Genomic DNA, 13,089 nt, shown 5'->3' with positions numbered 1-13,089 from the left:
CTCTTTCTGACTTTATTTGGGGTTTTTCTAGCAAAGACCGAAGTGGTTTGCCATTTCCTTCTCCAGTACATTTTATAGATGAGGAAACTGAGGCAAGCAGGGTTAAGTGACTTGCCAAAAGTTACACAGCTAATGTCTGAATCCACATTTGAACTCAGTTAGATGAGTCATAATGATTCCAAGCAAAGAACTCTTTCTACTGTGCCCCTACATGTCCAAAAACCTGTATTAACTAATACTTATTTTCTGTGATTTCTCACAAATTTGTGAGAAAAAAAATACTAGAGATGTACCAGCCCAGGAGTCAGGAGGACCTGAGTTCAAATCAAGCCTTAAACACTTAATAATTACTTAGTTATATGACCTTGGGCAAATCACTTAACCTCATTGCCTTGCAAACAACAAAACAAACAAAAGAAGTTATGATAGAAAGCATTTTATTCAAAGTGCCTTATTATGATATAGGACCATTAAAAAAGATTCAGCCTAAAGTCTGAAAATCAAGCTTTGAATCAAGAAATAAGAAAGCTTTCATTCTAAATCTTTAATAGATGTAACTTTAAGGAAAAAAAAATATAACCATATATGGGGAAATCTGAATGCCTCAGAGCATTCACCTTCAATATTTAACATAATATTAGTGTATATATATTTAAAGATTAACATTTATCTTACAATATACATATTAATAAGACTAATTCAATGGACTATGTCTGTCATAGGGAAATTTGTGTTTTTCATCAACTTTTTTACTTGAGAAAGGATCTAACCCATTCTCTTTCATTTTATCATACATTTCACTGAGAAGCCTTTTTGAAGGGTTCTGAGAACAAGTAGAACTGGCAACAATAGCTAGTATCTATAGATAGCTCTTTAAGTTTGCAAAGAGTTTTACATATATTTATCCATTTATATCTCATAACAATCTGTGAGGAAGGTGCTATTATAACACTCATTCTATAGATGAGGAAATTGAGGTTAAGTGACTTGCTTAGAGTCATATACCTAGTGTCTGAAACAGGATCAGAACTTGGGCCTTCTGGACACTGAGATCAGTAAACTTTGTCAACAGGAGAATCTTTTTCTATATGGGCTTTAAATAAGGTAATTTACAAAGAAAAGAGGTAGTACTAAAATTCTTGATTAATATTTTGTAAGACTAAATGTGAAACCTGAGTTTTATACTAAAATAATTAATCTAGAACAAGTTATAAAATACATAAGATAAACCTCACTTTTTAAAAAAGATTTTTGCAAGGCAATGGGGTTAAGTGGCTTGCCCAAGGCCAGATTTGAACTCAGGTACTCCTGACTCCAAGGCCAGTGCTCTATCCACTGCGCCACCTAGCTGCTGCCCCCCATAAACCTCACTTTTTAAATGCTAAAGTGAATCATAACTATCCAAACACATGAGAAAATGAGACTTTTTAAAATAGTTTAGAGAGGGGTAGCTAGGTGGCGTAGTGGATAAAGCACCGGCCTTGGAGTCAGGAGTACCTGGGTTCAAATCCAGTCTCAGACACTTAATAATTACATAGTTGTGTGGCCTTGGGCAAGCCACTTAACCCTATTTGCCTTGCAAAAATCTAAAAAAAAGTAGTTTAGAGAAATAATTTCTTTTTTAAGAGTAAATTGTCAGGGGCAGTTAGGTGGCGCAGTGGATAAAGCACCAGCCTTGGAGTCAGGAGTACCTGGGTTCAAATCCGGTCTCAGACACTTAATAATTACCTAGCCGTGTAGCCTTGGGCAAACCACTTAACCCCATTGCCTTGAAAAAAAACCTAAAAAAAAAAAGAGTAAATTGTCTTCAAATCTAATTAGACTATACCCTATTATATAAAAAATTTTGAAAAAAACCTTTAATATAATGAAATATGAGTATTAGAATTGCCTCCATTTCCTACAGTCAATCAGTTAATCAGTCACCAAACATTAAGTGGTTACTTTGTACAAGTAAATATGCTATGCAATAGGTATTTTTAAAAAAAGGCAAAAATATCTTTGTCCAAAAGAAAACACCTCACATATATAACAAGAGTCTCTATCTCAGACTCCCGAGTCTATCGGGAATCATTTGAGGTTAAGAGGGGAGAAATACAGACAGTTTTTTTAGGAAAATCACTTTGGCAGCTCTATATAAAATCAATTGGGGTCAGTTGGCACACAAGCTTGTTACAAGGATTTACAATGGCACTTGCCAGGAGTCAATGTTGTGATAAAAATAGAAAGGTCAAAACATATTTCCTCTCCTTAAGAAACTCTCATTCTAATGGGGGAGACACTAAACAGGGGATTATTTATACACAAGAAAAATATGGTGCAAATGCTGCTGTTGGTGGTCCTCCTTCCTTGAAGTGGACCAATGACATCACGAAAGTGATGTCTTGATACAAATGCAGCAAAGTGGAATCACCTGAAATTCAAAGTCAAGATAACAGGTCAAGACCACTATCAATGGCCCAAGATGAGGTGGGGGACCTGGCCTTTCTAAATTAAGGTCTTTCCCAGGGTTCAGTTACTCCAGGTCAATGACTGAGGGCTGGGAAGGAGTTGAAGCAAAATATGGTTTTTTTTTAACCATCATAAAGATATCAATCTGGGAGAGTTTCTCTCCTCCAAGTTTCTGGCCAGAACAGAAATGGAAATGGCAAATGAAAAGTAATCTCAGAAAGAATGCACTAGTAAAGATGACAGAGGAAAGGCATATACCTTGTATACCTCCTAGCCTAAGCTTTCCCAAATTCCCTTCCAAACAAACTTTAAGTAGCACCTCAAAACAAATCTGGAGTGGGGGCAGCTAGGTGGCACAGTGGATAAAGCACCAGCTTTGGAGTCAGGAGGACCTGAGTTCAAATGTAGACTCAGACACTTAATAATTATATAGCTGTGTGACCTTGGGCAAATCACTTAACCCCATTGCCTTGCAAAAACTAAAACAAAAAAAACAAATCTGGAGTGGCAGAACCCACAAAAGGACAAAAGAAAATTTTTCAGCCCAAGACAACTTGACAATTATCAAGAAAGGTCTATCACACTGAGATGAGCCTGGAGTATGCTCCAGTGAAGGCCTTGACCTGGCAAACCAGCAAGTGGACCTTGGAAGTATCTGGCTCAGTGGCAGCAACCTGTTTCCACAGCTCTCAGCCCACAGATGGCAAGGGGGTTGGACAACTAATCAAAAGGAGGTTACAGGGGTCCCCCCACTTTGCTACACTGAGTGTGAGACTCTGTTGGATCACTCACATTCAGATCTGGATTGGAATCCTGGGGGACAGTCCCAGGGCAAAAAGGAGAATTAGCAGCTCATCAGGGCAACTACAGAGGAGTGGGGACAGTCCAAAGTCATAGCTTCAGGACTGAAAAGAGTGCTCGTGGTGGGTCAGAGAGCAGGGTACAGGTCAGGAGAGTAAATACACCTCTCCTTAGATCATACCACCTTGGAAAAATTGAAGGCTTACAAACTCTGGGAACTAGCTCTGAAAACTGCTGCATAAAAAAACCTGAAACTTGGGGCAATGCCCTCTGCCTCCAGGAGCACAGTCCAATATTAACATAAAGCTAAAACAGGCTGGAAAAATGAGCAAACAACCAAAAAAAAGACTCTGCCTACAGAAAGCTACTATGGTGACAGAGAAGATCAAAACATAAATGTAGAAAGAGAATATAAAGTCAAAATTGCTATATCCAAAGATTCAAAACAAAATAGTAAAAGGAAAAAGAAAAAAGCAAGTGAACTGGTCTCAGACCCCAAAAGAATTACAACAGAACTCAAAAAAGAGTTTGAAAATTAAATTAAGAGAAGTAGAGGAAAAATAGGGGAAAGAAATGACAATGATGAGAGAAAAGCATAAAAATAGAGTCAACATCTTAATAAAGGAGGCACAAAAAATACTGAAGAAAATAACACCTTAAAATAGAGATTAGGCCAAGTGATGAAAGAGGCAAAAACTCCAAGGAAGAGAATAATGTCTTAAAAAGCAGAATTGGCCCAATGGAAAGACACACAAAAATTCACTAAAGAGAAGAACTTCTTTAAAAAGCAGATTGGTCAAATGTAAAAAGATGTACAAAAATTCACTTTAGAAAAACTCCTTAAAAAGAGCAAAATAGACTAAATGGAAATGAGAAAAATTCTCACTGAAGAAAAAAAATTTTCTAAAAATAAAAACTGGTCAAAGGAAAGCTAATGACTCTTGAAAATCTCATTGGAAAAACAATAGACCTGGAAAACAAATCAAAGACTGCCTGAAGGTCATGATCAAAAACAAAGTCTAAACATTCTTTCAAAAAATTATCAATTTTACAAAACTTGATATTATACAACCTGAAAGTAATACAGAAATAGAAAGAATTCAATGATCACCTTCTGAAAAAGATCTCCCAGAAATACTATTAAAGTCAAATTCCAAAGTTCCCAGATCAAAAAGAAAATACTACAAGCAACCTGAAAGAAACAAGTCAAATATCAACTACCATGGAGTCATAATCAAGATAACACAAGATTTAATGTTAAAGAATTGGAGGGTTTCTGAAGGGCAAAGAATCACTTAACCAGAAAAACTGAACATCAGTCTTCAGGGGGAAAAAAATGGACATTCAATGAAACAGAGTACTTTCAAGCATTGCTGATGAAAAGACCAAAGTTCAATAGAAAATATGACTTCCAAGGATAAGGTTCAAGAGAAGAAAAAGAAATTCAATGATGTTGAACAGTTTACATATTTATAACTCCTAAGCACTTTCTCATTGTTAGGACAATCAGAAGGAGTAAATACAGAGACAAAAGATATGGGGGTATAAGTTGAAATATGATGGGATGATCTCTAAAAAAATAAAATTAAGTGATGAGAAAAAGGAATTCACTGAAGAGAAAGGCAAAAGCCTTTCTATATGGAGGAATATAGGAGAGACTGCTGAGTCTTTGAATCTTACACTCATTGGAACTAACTCATAGAGACAATGACTTACACAATCATTTGGATATAAATATCTATCTTGTCTTATAGGAAAGTAGGAGGGGAAGAGCTTAAGAGATGTCCTGATGAAAGGAGCTGGGGGGAGTAAGTTGGGGAAAGCAGAAGACAGAAGCAAACATTTTTGAAGGTGGACACAATGAAAGGAAAGAGAGTAAGATAAATTAGGAAAATAGGCTAAAAGGAAATATACAGTATTCATATAAGATTTTTGTACCAAATAACTCTGAAAAGCCTTTTCCCAAATATGTGGAGAAATGAATCAAATTTATAAAATAAATTTATTCTTCAATTGACAAATGGTCAAAGGACATGATAAGTTTTCAAAGTAATCAAAGTTATCAACAGATCTAGAAAAATTACTCTTTATCACTAGTGATTAGAGAAATGCAAATTAAAACAATCCTGAGGTACCAGTTCCCATCTATCAGATTGGATAATTACAACAGAAAAATAAAACAACAAATATTCGAGGAGATGTGGGGGAATTGGAGCTCTGAATTGATTCAACCATTCTGGAAAGTAATTTGGAATGATGCCCTAAGTGCTACAAAACCACATATACCCTTTGATCCAACAATAACACTATTAGGTCTGTATCCCAAAGAGATAAAAATAAATAAATGAAAGGAAAAGGATCTATACATACATAAAAATTTATAGCAGATCATTCATTGGTGGCAAAGAACTGGAAATTGAGGGGATGCTGGGAAATGGCTGACCAAGTTGGTACATGATTGGTGAAGGAATACTATATTGCTACTCTAAGAAATAATGTGAAGTGTGCTCTCAGACAAACCTGAAGAGACTTACATGAAATGATGTAAAGTGAAATGAGCAAAACCAATAGAACAGTGTACTACATAGAGCAATATTGATTATCTGTATAAATGACTTAGCTATCATCAGCAAAACAATGATCCAAGACAATGCCTAAGACTGATGAAAAAAATTATCCTTCTCCAGAGAAAGAACTGAAGGAATCTGAATGCAGATTGAAACAGTTTTTTGTTTTACTTTAATTTTTTGGTCTATGCTTTTCTTCACAACATGACTAATATGGAAATATATCTTGCATGACTACACATATATACCTATTTTAAATTTACTGCTTTCTCAATGAGAGTAGATATAAAGGAAGAAAGATAAGTTGGAACCAAAAATTTTAACAGAATGTTACAATAGTTTTAACAAGAAACTGAGGGAAAAATAAAAATAACAAATTTAAAAAATGCAAAATATAATGTTCTCTTGCAGGAAGTAGGATTTAAGTTGAGTCTTGAAGGCAGCGAGGGAAATGAAAAGATGGAAATGAGGAAGAGAATTCCAGGGAAGGGGTCAGTCAGTGGAAAGACATGGGGCATGAAATGGAATATCATTTGCTTAAAGCATCAATACAAATAAAGATGATCTTACAATATTCCAGGTGAGAGGTGATAAAAATTTAACTTAGAGAACAGATACAAAGAGGTAGAATCAATAAGAATTGGAAACTGACTGGATGTGCGGAGTGAGAAAGAGCAAGAAATCAAAAAAAGGTTCAAGACAAAAAAGTACAACTTCATGATAGGAAGGACAGCGTTGTACTTGAAAAAAATGACTATTTGGAAAAAAAGGTAGTATTTGGTAGAAACATAAGTTTTCTTTTGGACAAATTAAATTTGAAATAACTCTATCCAGTTCAAAATGTCTATCAACAATGAGTGAGGGGCTGGGTGGCCTGCCTGGGGTCACATAACTGGGTGCCTGAGGCCGGATTAGGACCTGGGTGCTCCTGGCTCAAGGGCCAGTGCTCTGTCTGCCACCTGGCCACCTTACTATTATTATTACTATTTTATTTTATTTTGGGTCTTTTTTTGGGGGGGGGTTGCAGGGCAATGGGGTTGGGGTGGCTTATACGGGGTCACACAGTTGAGTGATTGTTGGGTGTATGGAGCTGATTTGGGCTCACATGTTCCTGGCTCCAGGGCTGGTGCTCCATCCACTGCGCCACCTGTCCATACCTAAAATTATTACTATTTTTTTATTTTTTTTAGTTTTAACTTTAATTTTTTTCTCTCCCCTTTACTTTATTGCACATGTGGGTCTATATTTTTTTGGGGGAGGGGGTATTATATTTACTCTTAAACAAGAATATATTGTTAACGTATAAAAAAACCATTATTTGTAAAAATAAGAATAAATAAATAAATTTTAAAAAAAACATAAGTGAACAGGAATCCAAGCCCAAGAGAAAATATGTGTATGTTTTGTGTATGTGTATAACATAAATATAACAAATACATAGAAGCCGATAATGCCAAGAAAATATATAGAGAGAAGAAAAAGGCAAGATAGAGCAGAGAGCATATGATATGGATGATGAGCTTGCAAAAGGAAACCATGAATGAGGGAGACTACAAGAAGGAAGAGGAAAGGACAGTAGAGATTAATGGGATAAATAAATAAATAGATAAATGAATGGAGGGATAAATAAATAAATGAATAGAGATTATTATTTTAGTTAAGAGGGAGTAAACATAAAACATTTTAAATTAAAATTATAAATAGCTCATAATTTTCTGTTTTTTAGCTCACAGTTTTCATAGCACTTTAAGGCACTGTTCTCTAGAGGAATGCAAAGATTCATTTTGAGTCTTTTCTCTAGGTGAAAAAGTACTTATATACAAGGAAATTCTTCCCCACAATGAGCTTACATTCAAGGAGTGTGTACACACACACACACACACACACACACACACACACACATATATATGTAGAGTGTGAGCTAGGTTTATAGTCAGATTATTATGTTTGATAATTCCTGTTTTGGCTTTCTAATATGTAAATGTTATGATTATTATTGCTTTTGCTTTCTCAGACAGTAAATATCTTATGATTAAGAGTTAAAAAGAAAAAAAATGTGCAATTTCTCATTATGTATGGAATTAGGAGGACTTTTGGAAGGAAGTAACAGGTGAGGTGAGCCTTGAAAAAAGCCTTGAGGGAAGTGGTTCATCCTAGGTTTAAGAAATAGCATGTATGAATGAAGAAAAACATGAGCTAGACTATCAAGTTTAGGTCAAAACTAGTAATCCAAGCTAATTGGAGCCAAATGTGTAAACAGGTGGTTAAAACAAACCAAAAAACCAGGCAAACAGAAAAGAAAGGATGGATAGGTAGGTGGAGACCAGGCCTAACTTAACATTTTATCCCATAGAAAACAGAAGTCACCAAAGGTTTGTGAGAAGGATAACAGTCAAATCTATGATTCAGAGAAGATTATTTTGACAACTGTATAGAAGGATTGAAAAGATGAAGAATTCTCAAGTCTCTTACCATTCTAGGCTATCTTATACATTGCTGCCAAAATAGTTTTCTTAAAGCATATATTCAGTCACATAACAGTCATATGGAAACAACTCTTGTGGTCTCCATTTGATCTATTTATAAAGTGTAAAACTGCTTTGTGCTTGGCTTTTAAAGCCCCACAGAGCCTGGCCCCAACTGTCTTTCCAGCTTCCTCCCCTCCCATATTGCAATTCAGTGAAACGGACCTGCTCTGTTCCTCACATACCTCAGTCTCTCTCTTAATATCAAGCTCAAAAAAGCATCTCCTAATTTCTCAAATTGCTAGTGTCTTCCCATCCATACCACCTTTTATTTAGTACTTTGTTCAAAATTACATTTATTCATTTTAAATTTACCGTGCAGATACACATATACTCCCCTACTAAAATATAAGCTTCTTATGAGCTAAATTGGGCAGCTAAATAGTAAATTGGCTAGAGGACCAGGTTTGGAGTTGGGAAGATTCCTCTTCCTGAGTTCCAATCTGGCCTAAAATATTTACAAGTTATGTGACCCCGGGCAAATCACTTATCCCTGTTTACCTCAGTTTCCTCATCTGTACAATAAACTGGAGAAGCAAATGGAAAACCACTCCAGTTTCTTTGCCAAGAAAACACTAATGAAGAATCAAACATAGCTGAAAAACAACTGAACAACTAAATAACTGTTGCAAGTAGAAATTGTTTTATTTTTTACACTTATATCCCTAGTGAAAATGCAGGATCTGTCACATAACATAGTGCTTGATACATGTCTGTTGATTGATAATGATGGTAGTCCAGAAGATACATTAAGAACCTGAAAATGGATTGGGATTATGAGTAAAAAGAATAAGCATATGCAAAGGTACATTTCTCCAAGACATACAGAATACACTGGGGGGATACTGAAACAGGAAAACCAATTTAGAAACTCTCAATGATCTAGGTAAGAATTAATATGCACATAAATGTAGGGGCAGTAGTGACTGGGTAAATGGAACAGGAAAGATGTAAGAAACACAAATTAGGGGCAGCTAAGTGGCGCAGTGGATAAAGCACCAGCCCTGGAGTCAGGCGGACCTGGGTTCAAATCTGATTTCAGACACTTAATAATTACCTAGCTGTGTGGCCTTGGGCGAGCCACTTAACCCCATTTGCCTGACCGAAAAAAAAAACTAAAAAAAAAAAAGAAACACAAATTGGTTAAACCAATAGGTCCTAATGACAAAATGGACAAGTGAGGCTCAACAAAAGGGTGTAACTGAAAACAATTACAAAAGTGAATGAGAAAAGGGTGTTGTATTTTTTATCTATGTTTAGCCAACTTTTACACACAGGAAGGCCTAGGAGATTTCTCTTGCACCAATAAGGCATTTCTTGTATCCATTTCATTCTTTCATCTATAATATGTCTGCATAGTCTTTAAAGTCTTTTACAAAACTTCTCTCATATAAAAGTTTATCAGTAATAAGATGCAGTTTAGTTAGACCATGATTTACCATTTTCTTTTATATTCACCATCAATTTTTACTCTTCTGCAATTGTAACATTTCCTAAAAGATAACTGTTCTTGTAGATTTTTGCATAATGAAACCTTTACTTAGTATCTAATTATTTTTGGATTAAGTATAGCTTAATTCTAATACTAAGTTTTCCTTGAAAACAATATTAAAAGATCCCAATAACTATAAAAGAAATATTGGATTACTAATATGGTCTAAGACTCCTGCATCAAATTGCTATGATAATATCTAAAGTAGTAGCAATCACTTGGAAAAATTTATCTTTCCCTCATTCCTTGAAGATTTGGGGTTTTTTTAACCTACACTACTTCAATAAAACAGCTTTAATGAAAATGAGAGATCTCCTGCAGTTTTGTCAAATCTTTTCTCAAAGAGAATTGAGGGCATTCAGACAGCAAGTGATTCAATTCTGGAGCTAACTTAAGTTTCTATTCAATTATAGATCTAGTCTAAATTCTGTCTTATGAGAAAAATTTATTAAATTGTAGTAACTGGGAGAAAACCTTCTTGTAATGTTTGAACCTTAGCCCTATGGGGCTGAGAAATTGGTCCAACTTTCCCTGAAGCTTAGAAGTCCTTAATCAAGGACTTTAGAGTTCTATCCACGGTGCCATCTAGCTGCCCCTGAAACCTAGTGAGATTTAAAGATTAATGCAGGGGCGGCTAGGTGGCGCAGTGGATAAAGCACCAGCCCTGGAATCAGGAGTACCTGGGTTCAAATCGGTCTCAGACACTTAATAATTACCTAGCTGTGTGGCCTTGGGCAAGCCACTTAACCCCATTTGCCTTGCAAAAACCTAAAAAGATTAATGCAAGTTTTCTTACGTTGGTATATCTCAAGTAATACATTTAGTCTTACCTGAAAAATTGGGCATGTACCAATCAATCAGTTATTGTTGCCATGTTCTTTTAATTGTTTACAGACACTAAGAGGAAGGATACTTTCTTTTCTGATTGTAAGGCATTGTATCTATTCACTCTCTCCCTCTCAATTTACAAATTTCCTAATCTTTCATCTAATCAGAAATCAGATTACCTAATGCTGTGCTGTCTTAGTTTAAAAATTGGTCTTATTTGATTAATTATTTTTAATGTATAAAAGTCTATCTCCCCCATAGTTGGGAATCCAGGTCTAAGCTGATGAAATTTGGTCCCAGTTTGTTAGGCAGCTGGCATGCAGTGCCTAATAAATTGATATGCTCAGATAAAACCTTTATTTCCTCAGTCATCTCATCTTTCACCTGCCACATTCCCCATTAATCAAAACACTGTAATGGGGGCAAGTAGGTGGCACAGTAGATAAGCACCAGCCCTGGAGTCAGGAGGACCCGAGTTCAAATCCAGCCTCAGACAGTTAATACTTATCTAGCTGTATGACCTGAGCAAGGTCTTAACCCCATGCCTTACAAAACAAAACAAACAAACAAAACAAAAAAAAAAAACTTGTAATGAAGAATGGATAGCAGGTAAATTTATTTCTTTCCTGGAAAAACTCTCATTGTCAAAAAGTAGATCACAAACTCTTCCCTTCAGCAATTCAAGCAGAAAGTAAATATACAGGTAATCAAAGAGATACAAGAGGCAGTGGTTGAGGACTCCAAGATGAAGTTCAGACCAAGATGGCACAGTCCCTGCTGCTTCTGCAGCTGTCCCCAACTCTTATACAGGGTCCAGCTCCCATGCCACACTTTTGGTTCATTCAGCATTTAATAATCAGGTCACCCAAAAATGACAAATTCAATTGGAAGAGAAGTTATATTAATGTGGGCACTATTTCAGGCCTATGGGCCTTCCTCCTTCAATAATATGATGAATATATTTTAGAATATGAAAGAAGAAAAGGGCTAGAATAAATTATTTGAATCTACTTTCCTAATTGTGTGCTGTAAGACATAAAGACAACTAGTTTATGGGCATCTAGATGGTGCAGCGGATAGAGTACTGGCCCTGTAGTCAGGAGAAGCCAAGTTCAAATGCGGTCTCAGATACTTAATAATTACCTAGCTGTGTAACCATGGGCAAGTCACTTAACCCCACTGCCCTACCAAAAAAACCCAAAAATAAATAAAAAATAAGACAATCAGTTTGTGGGTCTATTGAATGATATAACAGAAAAACAATTTCTGGTAGAATTTCTCTACAATATCACAGGACATACAAATAAAAACTCATCTAAGAAAGGATATTTGCCTACTTTTCAGGTTACACACACACACACACACACACACACACATACATACTAGCAACTTGTAGAAGAGTCAGTTTGGAATCAGTATTTAATTCATTTCTGCAGAGGAGCAGGACCCTTACTTATACTTGAAATACATTAACAGAGATAAGCAAATTAAGAGTTTCTTTTTGTCTTGTTTTGTTTTCAAGGCAATGAGGTTAAGTGATTTGCCTAGCAAATTAAGAATTTCAATAAAAACTAAAAAGAAAATCTAGGGTCTGAAACTGAACATTGGTAGTTAATATTTTACAGTATTTATCATCAAATGCAACATTGACATGACAGTGGTATTAATTCAGAAAGTTGGTGGGAATTTTCTTTTAACTGATAATCTCAATATAATTTTGACAAGCTGATTTTTTCCTTATACGAAGTTTCATTTAAGATTCAGAATGTTAATTATTTAACAGTTTAGCAAATTGGGAGGACAGAGATACTTTTACTTAATCATACAAAGTGATCATCTGTATTTTCTTCTATTACAGCCATTTGGAATTAAAAAACTGTACAAATTAGTACCTAATTCTAGCATCCTATCTCTATTCTTTGGAAGTTTAATGACTTACTTTTGAGTTCTCATCCTTTTTCACTATTACAAGTACTTAATAGAATCTTTTAACCCCTACTTATAGGCCTGTTTTATAGTCTGTGATTAAGTGGATAAATTATTAAGGACTGAGAGGGATAAAGAAATGATTAAGATGGTCCCTTCCCTTGAAGAGTTTACCATTCACTAGGGTAGGTAAGGCTTGTCAAAGTAATACCAAGTAGATACCCAAGTGAATGTAAAATGTAGAATATAAAATTTCCTGAGAAATACAAAGGAAATACTCTGAAAAGTCACAAGAAAGAAGATATATAAAGAGGGAGAACACTGAAAAGCATCTGCTTACCAAAGAAAATATACCAAACCTGATTTGTACTGAGAACCCTTGAAGATAAAAATTCTACTTGTTAAAAAAAAAGGCAGTAGTTAATAGAACTAAACATTTAAAAGCACACAAGTGTGCCCTTTCTTCCTTCCAAAGGATCTAAATGATTTGATGATAAGC

The 13,089-nt window shown here is 35.4% G+C and overlaps 1 protein-coding gene across 1 annotated transcript in view; it reads right to left on the bottom strand.

The window, feature by feature from the left end:
* Nucleotides 1-13,089, bottom strand: part of CAMSAP2 (calmodulin regulated spectrin associated protein family member 2) — a 159,548-nt gene that overhangs the window by 98,418 nt on the left and 48,041 nt on the right. The gene's annotated exons all lie outside the window — the stretch shown is intronic.

This window comes from Macrotis lagotis, chromosome 2, assembly GCF_037893015.1.
Source record: "Macrotis lagotis isolate mMagLag1 chromosome 2, bilby.v1.9.chrom.fasta, whole genome shotgun sequence".
Lineage (NCBI taxonomy): Eukaryota > Metazoa > Chordata > Mammalia > Peramelemorphia > Peramelidae > Macrotis > Macrotis lagotis.
The sequence above is the reverse complement of the archived record's forward strand: the minus strand, read 5'-3'. Positions and strand labels throughout refer to the sequence as shown.